Source organism: Ostrinia nubilalis, chromosome 25 (genome assembly GCF_963855985.1).
Source record: "Ostrinia nubilalis chromosome 25, ilOstNubi1.1, whole genome shotgun sequence".
Classification (NCBI taxonomy): Eukaryota; Metazoa; Arthropoda; class Insecta; order Lepidoptera; family Crambidae; genus Ostrinia; species Ostrinia nubilalis.
This window is the reverse complement of record NC_087112.1, coordinates 7,858,058-7,874,109: the sequence shown is the minus strand read 5'-3', so window position 1 is coordinate 7,874,109 and position 16,052 is coordinate 7,858,058.

The window sequence follows — 16,052 nt, the reverse complement described above, 5'->3', positions numbered from 1 at the left end:
GTCAAAACGTCCAAGGTCATAGAATCTATGACATTAGATCAAATTCGAAAATCGTCCATGATCTATGCCAAAAGTATCATCATATTAGTCAATATGCAAAATATAGTTTCTATTGATAATGCAATCATGTTACACCAGCGTATCACGTAACCTTTCACACTACCAGCAGTGCTAGTCAAACTGACAGCCTGGAACCAGCCACAAAGAACTCTCTGGCGTATCTGGCGAATACAATCGTTAACTGATCAGTTAACGGCGGGAGGCCATTTTATAGTGGACGCCATTCCGTGCCACAATGAACAAGAACAATGGCTATCTCGACGCTAGCGCCATCTGTGTTGTGGAGGGAATCGTTAATTTTGTAGTTTATAAATTAACTTTTGCATAATGAAACTACATTCGAAGCCTGTTTTGGATTAATATTTACCAAAAGGTAGTTTATTTAGGTGGTGGATGGATATGTATATAACATACAGGATGTCCTAAAATTAGCACGTCACACTGACACTGGAGGTAGCTGGGCCTCAAATTCACCGAAAAAACCTAAATAGAAAAGTTTCATAAGTTTTGAGATATGACCAATTTTAGTGATTTTCTATGGACATGTTTGGCTTGTTTAGTGGCCAGCTGAGGCCCAGCTATTATTTTCCTACTACTAATCTATTTATTTCTGCTTCAGGTAAGAGTCTCAGCAGTCCGGCAGCCTGATACTCCAAGAACTACCATCTTCATTCCTCTTTCCTGAGACTGAGCTGTAGAAAATTGGCTGCCACGTGAGTATTTGTTTACATACATATAAATATAATCTCGATTTATAAAGATACAGACATGACACATTGACACCCGTATTCGGATTAGTAAGGGGGTTTGTGTTTAAAAGTTAGTTAGCAATTTTTTATAGAGCCACTGAAAGTTTTGTTTTATCTTACTACCTTTTGAAACGTCAGCTCTGAGGATATTTTTGTATTTCAAAGTGCTTTAAAAATCAATAAAAGCCCCAACTTTACATAAATATACCTGCATAGTATTAGTGACCAATGCACTAAATTAATTAAGCCAATACCTATACTTTGCTTACTGAATAAAAAACGCAAAGTCCCGTGACGTCACCGTCGTCACGACGCGTCGTGCGCTGGCGCATCTCCAGCCCCCGAATAGCATCGGCCACGTCTAGTGATGTACGTTTCGTCACGTTCGTGTCCTGCTGAATGGGGCCGAAAACGAAACGTAAACATAAATAAATAAAATTTGGCGCCAGACTCAAGTTTTACCATTTACGTTATAAATGTAAATATTAAACTAAATGTTATCGTGATTTGTTGTTATTGCTATGAGCTTAATAATTTTCTTTGATCATCATTTAGTACAGAACATACAACAGGTGACATATTTTAGCAGATTTGCTTAAGTATTATAGTAAACAAAAACAGCATTGTATGTAATTGGAGGTAAGATAGCCGTTACATAACAAGCTCGCTTCCACCACCGAAATCATCAATTTCCATTAGGTCTTGCAGGCCAAGAGCTTTCCCATTGTGCCAAAAAAATACTTCCCTAATTCTTCAAATTCGCCTTATCTCGAATAGACCGAAAAATTCTTCGGCTGATCATAGTATCGATAGAATGCCAGCACATCACTAGACGAGCGTTTTATGCCTTTTACTAGTGCGGTTGTACAGCTATTTTTACAGATTAATTGTGATTTCAGACTAGATGGTTGACATTGGGATTTCTTCAAAATGTCTGGTTATTGTTTTAATAGTTTGATAAATGTGATCGCGGTGCATAAAGTCTTATGAAATTCAAATTAAATTACGTAATACTCGTATTCAACAATAATATAGGAATTTTTCGTAATAGGAGTTTTTAATTTATAACTCAATCCAACTTTTCATAGAAAATCTTATTTCAAATAGTTTTCAAAAGCTTTGAAAACAGATATTAAACGTGTATCATCAATACATCCACATCTTGTATTGTCAGACAATCTTGTCTGGAAGAAGCTTCCTAGCAATAAGACCCTTTTTAGACAGGCACGCATTAATTACTAATCCCTTCTGATTTTGTGTGATATTAGTATCGATGAAAATGAACTCTCATTGGAATGGGTCTCAAATGTATAACGATTACTTTCCCCTTTCTTATTCACAAAGCAATAAAAGTAAAAAGTACGTCATATTTCCCATTGTTCCCGTACCCGTCTATCCTCCAGTCAGCCCAGAGCTTTAAGCTCCCTGGGGAGTAGTGCCGCCCGACGCGATGCGGCGACGGGCTGGCGCGCCGTCTAGCCACGATGTGGGATCTGATGGAATATTGGCAGGACCAGGACTTGTATCGGACTCGAGTATTTTATTTTTTAGATAGATAGAAATAAAAAGAAAGATTAGGTACTACGTTTTTTTTGCTTTAGGAAAACTGGAATCGTAACCTAGCCATTGTCTGGGGATCCACTCACGTGTCTCTTATCATTAGGTCATTCCCGTCATTTTCTTCACTACAGGCATTCTATAAAAACCAGAGGTAAAGATGTGAAGTTGTGATAGTCCTTAGTTGGATAATTGTTGTTCTAAGTCCACCTAGTTAGCTACCACCATCTAACCTAAGTCTGTCGCCATAACAACAATGTTAACAGCATTGTTGTGTTCCGACAGTTAGAGGTAAGATAGCCAGTTCCTCCGTAGTTGAGGATTCCGGGTGAAGCTCGCTTCCACCTTCTGCCTGATCATCAGTTTTCATCGCTTCCTTTTTGTGGATAAAAAAAAATCATTTTCTCCCAAAAACTCAGCCTTCGACCCATGTATGTATCAAGATAGTTTTTAACTTGCAAAGAAAAGAGAATCACTCTTTATTTTTTCACGGGTCACAATCATCCAATATTGTTAAGCCATAAACGTTTCAGTGTAAGATCCAGGTGGATTTTATTGCCTGCGATCTATTCCAGACGACGTAAGATCGTTCTGCACCGTATCGAATTGTTTAAATCCATGGGTAGGCGGTTTTATATCTTTCCCAGCGCTTTGTAGTTTTTGGGAGTCAACAGTCAGATACAATGAACCTTTTATCTAAAGCAAATAGCCACCAAAAAAATCCTCCAAAGAATTCCATATTGACCAGTTGGTAGCGGCCTTCATCCAGCACCTTCCTGCTACCTTTTCATCATCATCATCATCATCATTTCAGCCTTAGGACGTCCACTACTGAACATAGGCCTCCCCCAATGACTTCCACATCGCACGGTTGGTAGCGGCCTGCATCCAACTACCTTTTGTTATTGGCTATGTCAACGACTTTAGTTCGTCTACGATTCTCCTCATTTCTGATTCGATCTGGTAAAGAATCATCATTAGAAGAGGCCTATGTTGGACTGTGACTGATGGTGATGATGTTATGAAAAAAGCCGTGTAGAGGTTTCGGCAGTACATCAGGCCTCCCTAACCCTTCAGGCTAACGTGGGGAGAATAGGCCGAATCCTCCATTTGCGGCTGTAAAATAGTGAGTGATGTGCTCCTGAAAGTTTCTTCTCGGAACGTGACGCCACGTTCAAGTTATGTGACGTTACTAAACGTCATATTATCCTGGAGAAAAAGTCTCCTTTTGACTGACTTGCATAAACTATTTTGACCTGCAATCGCAGAAGAACGCTCGATCTGTAAGCGTAAGGTGTACCGGAATCACGCTCTTACAAGCTGACTATCACACAATTCTAGACTCTGGTCCATCGTAATAAGGAAGCACTATTGTATCGCACGCAATCGCAGAATACTCGAACTATAGCGTAAGGTGTACCGGAATCATGCTGTACATCAAACTACGCATGCAATTTTAAACTCTGATCCATGGTAATAAGCGTATCTGTCGTGCAGCTGAAAACAGGAGGTACGCGGAATTTGTCGGCTATTCCTGTCACGCGTTGATTGCAGTTATTTATACTCAAAGCAGCAGCTCCCGTGCTCTAAGATGGGTATTTTGATGCTATATGAGGGCATTTTTACAAACCCCATGCTGCGAAATACATAAATTAATATATGAAAAGTCTAACATTAGGTCGCATTTCAAACAAAATTTAAATATGTAACTAAAGGCTGATTTTTCAATCGTCAGATAACTTTTAACTGAAGAATAAGTTTGGCACTTTGACAGTTTCAGTATGGGAAATATGGCAAAATGACAAGGCTATTCTTCAGTTAAAAGTTATCTGACGATTGAAAAATCAGCCCTACCATGAAAAAATTTAATTGCCTTAGGTGGGCATCGAACCTACGTCTAATTGTTACGTTTTTTATGCCGCCAATCCAGTTTCGATAATATTGTACATATAAAGAATTAGTTAGATTGTGAAGGTCACAGTCTGCTCACATGCAAAATGTTAATAATTTTGAGTAGTTGAATCTCTGTTTAAATCGACTTTTTTTCTCATACTTTATTTACTGTGACTCACAGACCACAAATCAATCTTATAGGGACAGAAATAGAAGATTGTTAACAATAATGTATCAAGTAAGGGATCTGAAAATACATTCAGTCATTTAATTTGGGCATTGTAAACGCCAATTAGTACTCAGGACAGGAAAATAAAGAAACGGTATTTTTGTTTTAGGGTCTTATTAATTTCGAAATGTTGACTATTTCTTTGATAGATCGAAATTTAAACGAGCGTAACCGCGAGCTAAAAAGTATGTAAACTGGTACAGCGCCATCCATTGATTTTAAAAAGCACCGCGATGTTTGAAAAAGTATCTATTCAATGCCTACGTCACAATATTATTGAGTTCTGTCAAGCGAATGGCCTCTTTTCCAGTCTCCCAGCCCACGCTGCAGTTCCTAGTAGTATCTACAGTGGACAGTACATCAAGCTATATATTTTCATTGCAAAATCACACCTATTGCAAGTACATAAGATGCTTCGACGAGTACATTCCCAGTTGGAAAACTTGTATTGAGACTGTCTATTGTCCAAGTTTGTACGTTTCTCGGTGACGTCACGGGAGATGCAATGCTTTTGAGTTAAACCTAAGCGAATATACTCTGTTTGCCTGTCATGTTTTTATACAAAATTGTATGAGGGATTTATATCTTTATAATAATAATAATAAATAATTTATTTCAGACTTTCATCCATTAGTAACAATTTTTCCTTATATTATGTTAGTTGAGTTAGTGCACTTTTACTTTATGGAATACTTTATATCTTTACAATCCTATAAAAATTATCCACTATGGCCCACTCTCCTCTATGAAAAATATAGTCTGACACATCGCTATTTTTAAAAACTAAGCAGATGAAGCCGCGGGAAAAAGCTAGTTGTTCAATAAAACCACAATGTCATCAACTGAGTCGTTCGACAATGATCAAATCATTCATGTTCCTCCAATTATCAACAATAATTAACACGGTGAGCTCGTTGCGTCATCATTACCGTTGCTTGTCATCACGTTTGACAGCTGTCAACTGTGCTCTGTGACGTCACCGCGACACGGCTAATGACATCACTTGGCACGAGGCTATTGGCGCTGTTTTATAAATAATTCGCTCATAACCAAAGGGATAGAAACTAGTGTCTTTAAATGTAACTAAATTGTGCTTCTTTGGTGAAGGTCGCGGGAGGTACTCTGGATAGGGGCAGCGCAGGAGCGATGGTTGTGGAAATCCTTGGGGGAGGCCTTTGTCCAGCAGTGGATGTTATTTGGCTGAAACGAAAAATCAAAATTGTGCATAATTTTTATTTTATTGAAAAATACAAACAGTTGTATTAAAAATTACAATTCAATTAATAGACAGTTAAGTAATAACATAACCAACATCGTTATCCACAAAAAGACTGTGGGTCTAGAATACGCGCCGTTTGTGCTTAGTTTGGCACTGGAGGGCTAGGTCTTTTGTCGCTTTTTTTAAAAAGTCAATTCAAATTGTCAGTGTTAAATAGTAATTTAGTAATTTGTACGAACAGATGCGATGTTAGTAATTATGCAGTCTTAATTAGCCAAGGTAATTAGCATTTAAATATTTCGTTTATAATCAATCAAAGTTTATAATTTGCATGAAAGAATTCGTCTAGTAGTCTAGCCAGAATATTCTAGTAGCATATTTCAAACCTTACTCACAGTTTTACGAGCACAGTCGCGAAGAATCTTAATTTAAAAATATTCTTTAACCGTCACCGACATCCCTAAATCATCCAATCCAGACGCTATGACGTCACACTTGGGCGGTGACGTCACTTGGCACAGCTTTCTTTTACGGTCCCGTTATATGTGATTGCGGTAAGCCAATGTATTTTCATTCTTTATTATTAGACTTCTGTCAAGACTTGTGACGTCTTATGCCGCGTCCACCACATCACCAATATAAGCAAACTCACATCCATGCAAGTAAATCCTGGTGTTATCAAGATAATGAAGTTTATGTGCGTACGGAAGTGGCCACGCGCTGATCCAACGATCGCCGCCTTCCGCCGCGAGTGCGACACATATCCATTTCAAAAGTGACTGTTTCCAGCGTCGCATACGACACGATTTTGTCCTCAATTAATAAGCTCTTGGCCCTGATAAAAATGGAACTATTCCCACCTCTCGTTCCCACCGCTGCAACTCCTGTAGCAAGTGCATTTCACCTGATAAAAACGGGACTATTCCCACCTCTTGTTCCCACCGCTGCAACTCCTGTGTAGCCAGGATCTACAGCTTGACCGCCAATAAAAACCCAACCAGTGAAGGTCACCTGACGGAAAGTAATGATCAAGTTACAGGTGGAACCTAGCTTCACCCGGAATCATCAACCACAGGGGAACTGGCTATCTTACCTCTGATGCTAATGCTGTTAATATTGTTGTTATAGCGACAAATTAGGTAACCCTGGGCGGCACCATCTTACTTTAAGTAATAACAAACGTCAATCGTCTGTCAAACTCCATAAAAACACCGGTTAAAGTTAGAGTTACGTTAAAGTTCAGTGTGAATGACAAGAATCCATCATAACAGTAGAATCTGTCTCTGTGGTTAGTTAGTCCATCAAACGTGTTTAAGAAGCAATATATTTTATATACGAACACCTTACGAACACATACCTTGTTTTGTGTGGCAATAAAGTGTTAGGTATTCTATTCTATGTTTAAATAATTTCATATTACCATCAGCGTGCATTAAGGCGCTATCTAAGGTACCATAGATTCATCGTGGTGTACTGGAAACACGCCTCAGTAATTGTATAATATTTGCAACGACGACGTCGCGTGCGCTTGCGAGCAAACTGTCGCAAGATTAAGAGACATGGAAAGGTACTTTAGGTTCTAAAATGCATTAATCAGGTAATGTAATCTTGATGCTTTTACATACGTCGTATCTACAAATAGATAGAACGTTTGTTTGCATCATAGCAAACACACATTACATAGATTTTTCTAGTTGGAAAAGTGCAGTTAAAAAAAAGGTTTGTCCTTCAGTTGCTAGTACTTCTTTAGCCAGCGTCTTTAAAAAAAACCTAACTATTTATTTATATGAAACTTCAATTCTTCAAACTCCATCGCTGGTTTCAGCCGAATGACGTCCACGGCTGGACAAAGGCTTCCCCCAAGGATTTCAACTAAGACTGGTCCTGCGCCGCCCGCATCCAGGCACCTCCCGCCTAGTGGGGGGCCTGCCCACACTACGTCTTCCGTCTTCCGTCTACGTCAAACTCCATATTTATTTACGCCAGTAGGTATTTACGTCAGTCAAAATCGGCCCGCCTTTTATTTTTAATTTATTCCCACCCCTCTGAAGGGTTAATTCACGTCACATACGAAGTATAATTAATTACAAAAACTCGGTAAGTGCGTGTCCGACAGGAATCGTGCGTTTCCGTGGTCAGAATTTTACCATTTTTACGTTGCAAATACGATTTTATACGTACTTATTACGTGTACCGCGTGTTATGTGTTACAGTTTTGTTATAAAAGATTACAGCCTATCCTAGTGTACTATTATGTGATAGTGTGTCCACAAATACTGTTTTAGGTATATTTCTGCTACACGCTGGCACTGAAAGTAGGAGGAAATTCTAAACTATTCTGAAACGCTAATTAACCTAAGCTTTCTTAAGACATTACATGACCTTTGTTTTATTTAGAAAATAATATTTTCGTAATACACATTACACACTTTCATTCCGTATTTCAGCTTTTTAAGCTTACCTACATTTTAGCTAAAATAAAAGCTAAAGTATGATGCGACGCGGTTTGAATCATACATTCCAATCCCACTTATAGCAGTTAATTGAATTTTCTTTACAAAATCTAAACACAAGTTTTTCATACCTAGATTACACATTTTCACCAAACCCTGCAAAAACATTAGGCAAAATGAAGCTTAAAATATCGACATCACAATTCACAAAAGCTTGATAGCTTTCCAAAAAGCTTTAAGCTCATTATCCGCTGAGCTTCACGTGTCATAATATTAAGCGGGCAACATGGCCGCCGGATGTGACGCGCCGGTTACACCTGCGCCACCGCCGCTTCCGGTGGAAACCCGCAGTTTTCTTTCCCATTTTAATTAGGGTTTGTGTGTCACTTTGGAGAGGTTTTTGTGCATATTCGTTGGATATTGTATATGAGTTTTTGTTTTGAGGATAGAATATTTTTCTTAGCATAGTCGTATGGTTCCTACAGAGTAAAACTACCCTACTCTTCCCGTGCATGTCGTAGGCAACTAAAGGAGAAATATACGAGCATCAAGCCTTGCTAACCTGTCTGGCCAGCGTGGGGAGTGTAGGCTAAATCCTCCATTTGCCTCTGGTAATTTAGGGAAGATCTTAAAAAAAACTCATTTATTTATGCAAGTAGGCTTTTAAAAAGCACTTTTACACGTCCCTACCACTGCTTCAGGACAATAAATGGGCCAGTGCTGAGAAGAAGCAGCGCAAGAAACTCAGTCACTGTTGTCAGCATTATCTCAGTCTTGCTTCCGCAGTAGAAAATAACTGACCTGATGATGAAGATGATAATGACAGTTGACAGCACATCAGACTGTAAAATAGCTCCTAAAACCAGTAGATAAGATGCCCCATTATTTACCTTAACGCGCCATTATCTGTATGCCTACTTACATAAACACACGATTTTATGATTTCTCCAAAATCCAATCAGAGGAAGGAAGTTTTTAAATAATAAAAGCTCCAGTCAAATTCAGAAAGCTAAGCTTTTTCACGGCGCCCAGTACGGGATAGAAGATAGGGTGACCATACTATTAGATAAGACTAGGAATCGTTTTACGAAAACGAACGAACGATAACTACCTACTTCGCTTCATGAAGCGCTCGGGAAATTGAATGACACAAATGTTGCTTTGTCTTTCTTTTGGTTTCAAAACAAATGTAACAAAATCACCATAGAAGAAAAATACTGTCATCTATACTTATAATAAATCTGTAGAGAGGTCAATTCTGTACATGAAATATATTTTCAAAATAACTATCAGGGGGTGATTAGTGATCGATACTGATGCTAAAAATGCAATCAGTAAAATTTTTGTCTGTCTGTCTGTCTGTCTGTATGTTCCTTATAGAAACAAAAAATACTCAACGGATTTTAACGAAACTTGGCACAATTATTCTTCATACTCCTGGGCAGGTTATAGTATACTTAGGAATTCTCACGGGAACGGGAATAAGTGGGAAAATCCTTTTGTATGAAAAATCTAAACCGCTCAAGTTAGACGCTTGAAATTTGGCATGCAGGTACCTTAGTAAACTTAAAGCTTAGTTACAACAGGATATTGCAAAATTCGCACGGGAACGGGAGTTAGCGGGAAAAACATTTGTATGAAAAAATCTAAACCGCGTAAGATAGATGAAGGGGGTAAAACGGGATCCACGCGTACGAAGTCGCGGGCGGCCGCTAGTAATACCTAATAACGAACGGACTGCTGAAAATAGAGAAGTTATTAATTTGAAATCCTTGGGGTAGGCCTATTTCCAGCAGTGGACGTCATTTGACCGAGACGAATAACGATCGAACGACTCTAGTTAACTTTTTTTTAATTAATTAAAAAACACATGTAATGTACATCGTTAAAATTTCTAACAAAAAAATGAAAAGAATTAGCTCGTGAACATTAAAGTTAAATTCTCAATTTCATAGGTAAAATCCTACTAAATAGCAGCCTCATGGGCACCCTACTCCACTCAATTATGCACGCCCCGGGAGCGAAGCGGCTGAATCTTTCATTCGGTATCTTAGTACGCGATTACTGCGCAAAACACTCAGGTAAACACGCGTGTCTCTTTATATTGCTTGATGATTGACACCCTTGTTTGCGAGACTTTTGGAGGTGATGTTTATTTATTTGAGTTGGCTGTAAACAAATGAATCAGGGACGGGTAAAAAGTTTACAATGCATGTCTTTAAATTGCGCACACGTTTTAAACTAGTTAGACTTTAAATTGTATACTACAAAGTTTTCAACACAATCAGCTCAGTATCCATGACCGAGACAGTTCACAAAATACCTACCTACCTATATTATTTTGTAGAATAACGAACAAATAATATTTACAACTAGGCACAGATGACAGTGTTTATCTTGATATACCTACCTATTGTCGTATAAAAAATAGTAGAATATTTACTCGAGTTATTTTATTACTCATCGTAAGTCTTATTACCTACGCCGTAACTTTTAAGAATTTGTCTAGTTGCAACTTTATAACAGACAATTAATGGTGAAGGCCTTATAAGGTATTATTCCATTTTATTCTAATAGAAAAAGCAATTCATGCAGATCGTTTCCTCCCAGTCACAAATCCTTCGGAAATATGGCTAATCGTCCTAGATTATGAATTTACGAGTCCTGAGGGTAGTTAGTTCCGCGTCGTAAAATGCGTCGTTACCCTCAATAACCGCCGACAAAGTAGTAAAGACGTATTTAAGCGCCTTGATTGAATTCCAGCGTTTCCAGCTCTGATTGGGGGTCAGTGACCGGGGTCACAGTTTTGTGTTCCGATAGTGAAGTCGCCTGAGAGCTTAGTAGATTCTAGGTTTGGTTCCTAAAGGTTACAGAAACATTAAAAACAACCAAAAAATTACTTTGTGTCAGTTGGTACAATTTCCGCTTTTTTATTTTAACTAGTAAAATCTTAGAGCGCTTTCACATTAGGTGACTTTAGCAGCGCGACACAAAACAAACAAACTTGACCTTCACTGGTTGGGTTTTTATTGGCGGTCAAGCTGTAGATCCTGGCTACACAGCAGTTGTAGCGGAATAGTCCCGTTGCCTTCACAAAACGCCGCTGCCGCGCTTCTGACGTCCTCATGTGAAAGCGGTCTTAGTTTTAAATTAAGCGGATTAACTGTGAATAAAAGTTCTCCAGTACTTAACACGTTGAGTGCGAAACCAGGTCTATAGACCTTGTGTACGTCTCGCTTACCGTGCGGCTATGAAAATTATAGTCTTCCGTGTCGTGCGAAAGGCATAACTTCAATTGGGTCCGGTGTAGGAAAGTGATAAATATATATCTATGATGTATTGTTAAAATAGAATCCAATGAGGTACCTACCTTAATACCAGGTTTTTAGACCTGGTACCGCACGGAAGTAATAAAATGTCTTTACAATGCGAAACCAGGTCGAAGCACCTTGTACCCTGCGCACCTGGTACCGCACCCCACGCTAGCTTCGTGCAGCCAGTGTTGCCTCGCATTCGTAAGAAACGCACATGTCGACATGGCGTCAAGAGAAACAAACAAAATCAAAACTGCAAATTGATTATAATGAATTTGCTACACGATTTATTGCTAATTTAAATAATGTTTTTCGTGACAAACATTTGAAGTTGTAACTAAATGTTATTAAATAATATGTTTTCTTTAAATATAGCTTATTTAAGTATTTATGCACGTATGTCTTATTTGTAAAATATTTAGACTAAATTATTAAAACATCTTTGTTTGTTACTTTTTTAAATTTTGATTAAAACTTAATTTCAACTATCGATATTTGTATTTCACATCCCTAGAATACCCACCAGACTTCCCTACTTCAGTGCGGCACAGGGTGCATAAGCCTTGTATTTTGAATATAGCTATAATTTTTATACTAAACAAGTTATTCACGAACGCCTTCAGGTGTATGTCAATAAATGCATAATTATTAATATTCAAAGAAAAAAACACAATATCTATTAACATGAAGCCAAAAATAAAATTAATATATCTTAAATATTACAAGGTCTTTAAGCCTGGTGCCGCCACAATGTAAGTTTTAATACCAGGTTTACTGACCTTGTACCGAAGGAATGGAAAGTATTAGAAAGTTACTGCCGCAGCAAAGGTGTTAATACAGACAGACGACAGCCTATCATGTTTATCTACTATGGCATCTAACGAAATAATAGCTGTAATTTTGCAATGAAAAAATATTGTCTGATTTTGTCTCTCGCGGGATTCGCACCCGCAACCACAGTTAAAAAAGTCTGATACAGTTAAACCTACCCTCGTATTATCAAGCAAATTATTAAATAACAGGCAGGCTTACACCCTCTGTGTGTTAACTTTGCATAACAAAGGCAAAATATTTGCCGTTTAAATAGAACCATCTCGAAATAACTCCAAATCAACCAACAGATGTTAGGGGAGTATTGATAAACCGATCTTGACTTTTGAGTTTGGATAGCTTGAATTCATGAATCAAGAACAATAGGTAATTCTTAGTGCAGTTGTATCATCAAAAAATACATTTTTCCTGCAAAATAGCAATTAAGTACACATAAATGCATAGATAACATAGTACCTATCTATTTATTAAAATGTGCCCAATTAGAGTACACTACATTCGTAACCAATGTGTCCTGTAGCATAATTAGTCTACATTTCGTCTATAATTTTTTCAGAAGTAACTTTTTTTTTCAGAAGAAACTTCCTCAAAATATTCCTTAATATTTTTTGACCTAAAGACAACAGAAAAAGGTTCACATCTTGAAAATGTCTTCTTTATCCTACGCTCCTCTCATATCTGCAAAACCAAAAATCCTTCGACTACCTTCATAACAATACGTTTTTTCTTCATCCCAAGATTTGGCTCGAATCCGTTCGCTGCTAACCTGCCACACAAAACAGGATTAAGCGAGTAATCCATAGATGCGTTTATGAATACGGGCTTAGTTAGGGGGCGCTTATTGACAAACCGGTCCAGAACTCGGCGCGGCGAGATGGCGACAGTGCGGCCTTGAACCTCTCCCCACCCTCCCCCTTCCCGTTTAGTAGGGCTGCAAAAACGAGGGTAGTCAGGATGAGGGCGCACTGCATCTGATCAGAGGTGGAATTGTGTAAATCAATCGTAATGATTTAACAGTTCATAACGTACGATAAAGTCAGTTAAACAAAGCGTTTGACAGAATAATCGTACGTTATGAACTGTCAAATGATAACGATTGCTTTACACAATTCCACCTCTGGTTACTTTCAAGAACTAAAATTCATAGATTTTTTTTACGCACAAAGTAATCGCTAGCGATTACTTTTAATGTGACTTTATGGTAACGGTACAGAATCAAAAATATCGTACCTACCTAAAGGGTGCCAACGAAACCAAATAAAATACTTTACATACTTACATATTATCATGCAACTTTCAATACATAAAATAGTTTTTACCTAAACGATGTCTCCTATAGATTTTAAAAGGCAACATTGTTTAATGTGTGTAAATTAATGCCTTTCACAGCGCAGGCAATTAAAAGTTTTTCACAATTTATTATGTTATTTGAATTTCTTAGTTAAATTATTTAACACTGAAATGAAATCATCGAGAAAGGCCATAAAGATACGACTAATAGGAGCTGAGTGTAACGAAAAATGTTGCGAAACGGGGAAAAAATATTCGGGAACTATTTTCATGCGTACACAGTCGCGGGCAAAAGCTAGTAATTTAATATACTAATACACTGATATTGTACCATGTTGTAGTCTTAATAAGGATTTAGGATTTTTTTTTAATCTTATTTCTTTGATAAGCGACAACCCTGCCTCACCCCTCCCCTCAGCCTAAGGGATGACCTAACTCTCCTACGGGAGTCCTTGACTTAATTCCTAGAAGCCGTTTACGACATTCTTCCAGTAATTCGTTATTCGCTTATGGCAACATTTTGCGAATAGACAACGGAATTTAGTAGTAGTAGTACTTTAGTTAACAAGACTGTGAATCTTCGCTTCAATTCTCGGTCGGTACAATTTATTCTTGCAATCTTTTTGTATTAAAAGCCAGTTTTCTTTAGAACCCTCTTTATTGATAAACTGAATGTTACAAGCTTTTATTTTAACTTGTTGTTTCTTAAATACATTGAAAAAGTTAATATAATTGCAAATATTATGTATAACTAAAGACCCAACTTATAATTATTAAAATGACAAAATAGTTTATTTTCAATTAAAAAAATATAACTAGATACTCATTACTATACCATATTTAGTACAGTCAGGATTTATTTGCATAAATCAATACAGTGTGGTGGCATACAATTTAACTATCCTACAAACATTCAAGTAGAAAGAACTTCGAATAAATGCCAATAGATGGAGCTAGAATCAGTGTAAACAAAAAACGCAGCGGTCGAGCGGATTCCTGCATCGCGGTGACGAAGTTTTAGCGCGATGTGAAGTTAAATGCGCATGAATTGATCAAGCTGTCGGGTGGTCCCTTTCTACACAGTAAGCCAGCTATCGGGGAGCTGGTCCCAATCCCTGACGCCTCATGTGACTCTTAACACTATATCTTTCTGTAATGTGTTCGAAACCACCGAAAAATGTAAAAAAAAAATCTGGCACTTGACCGTTTAGAGAAGTTCTCAACACCACTGCTGTAGAAGACCGACCACCTTTTTGTTTAAATTTCTAACTTTTTGGGTTTTTTTAGGTATTACCATTTATTAAAAGCTCTCTATTTATTATTATTAAGAACAATAAATAAAAGAACACAGACATTTTAGGACACTAAACAAAACTTAACTATGAATTAAAATTAAAAGAAAACTTGATTATACTTATACTTTACTCAAATTGAGTAGTAACTTTACTTTGTTTGTTAATTCATTTTATTTTAGACTGAATTGCTTTTTTATTTCATTGATAGTAGCTATAATTTGTCTGATTATGCCCTATTAAAATGTAACTCATTATTAGAGTAGGCCCACACCGTTGATTTTTCGTCGGCCGATAGTTTAGTCGGGCAATTGATCAGTATGAGCATGTATGGGAGTGCGCACACTACGCCGACTCGATTTGGCCGATTCTTCATACAATTTAAAATCGGGCACAACTATCGGCCAACTAAAAATCAGCGGTGTGCGCCTACTCTTAACGTCGCGTTAAGACCCGTGTCTTACTATTTTAATTGAAATGGAACGCGAAAGTTTAAAATCTATTATTTCTTGAACAAAAAATATCAAAAAGTAGATTTTTGTTTTTTCACAAAAAGTAGGCATGTAATAAACATCATCATACCTAATTGTACAGGTAAGATCCAAAACGCACATACGTCTGTTGTTAAGCAATTAAATTCAAATTAACGTAATCCTCAAAACATTATCGGGCTATTTATCAATCTGATATTATAATTATTTATTGACTTTGCAATTATCGTTGCAATCTTCATTAATTACAATGATCTAATCGGAATCTTCTCAGTATTAAAAATGGATTCAACGCAATTAAAAAGCTGGCAAAAATATACCCATAATAGTCGCCCGGCAAACGAAAGGTCGTAAGTTCGATTTCCGCCTTAGGCAGTTCGATTTTTTCAAGTTGTTTATTTAAAAAATATACCTATTCGACTTTACACTAAAACTAAGTACATACCTACCTACTACCGAATTTAAAAAGTAAAATGTGCCTGTATTTATTTTCTTTTTTATATTCCATTCAACATACGTAGGTAAGTCACAAATATTTTTTTAAATCTTTTTACTACGACACTCGCTACGCTGCTACGAACGTAGAGGTCCGTAGTTGACTACGAATATACATTGCTACGCGCTACAGTGCGAGTGTGATGACGTATTATTTTTTTCTATTGGTTTTTTTTACA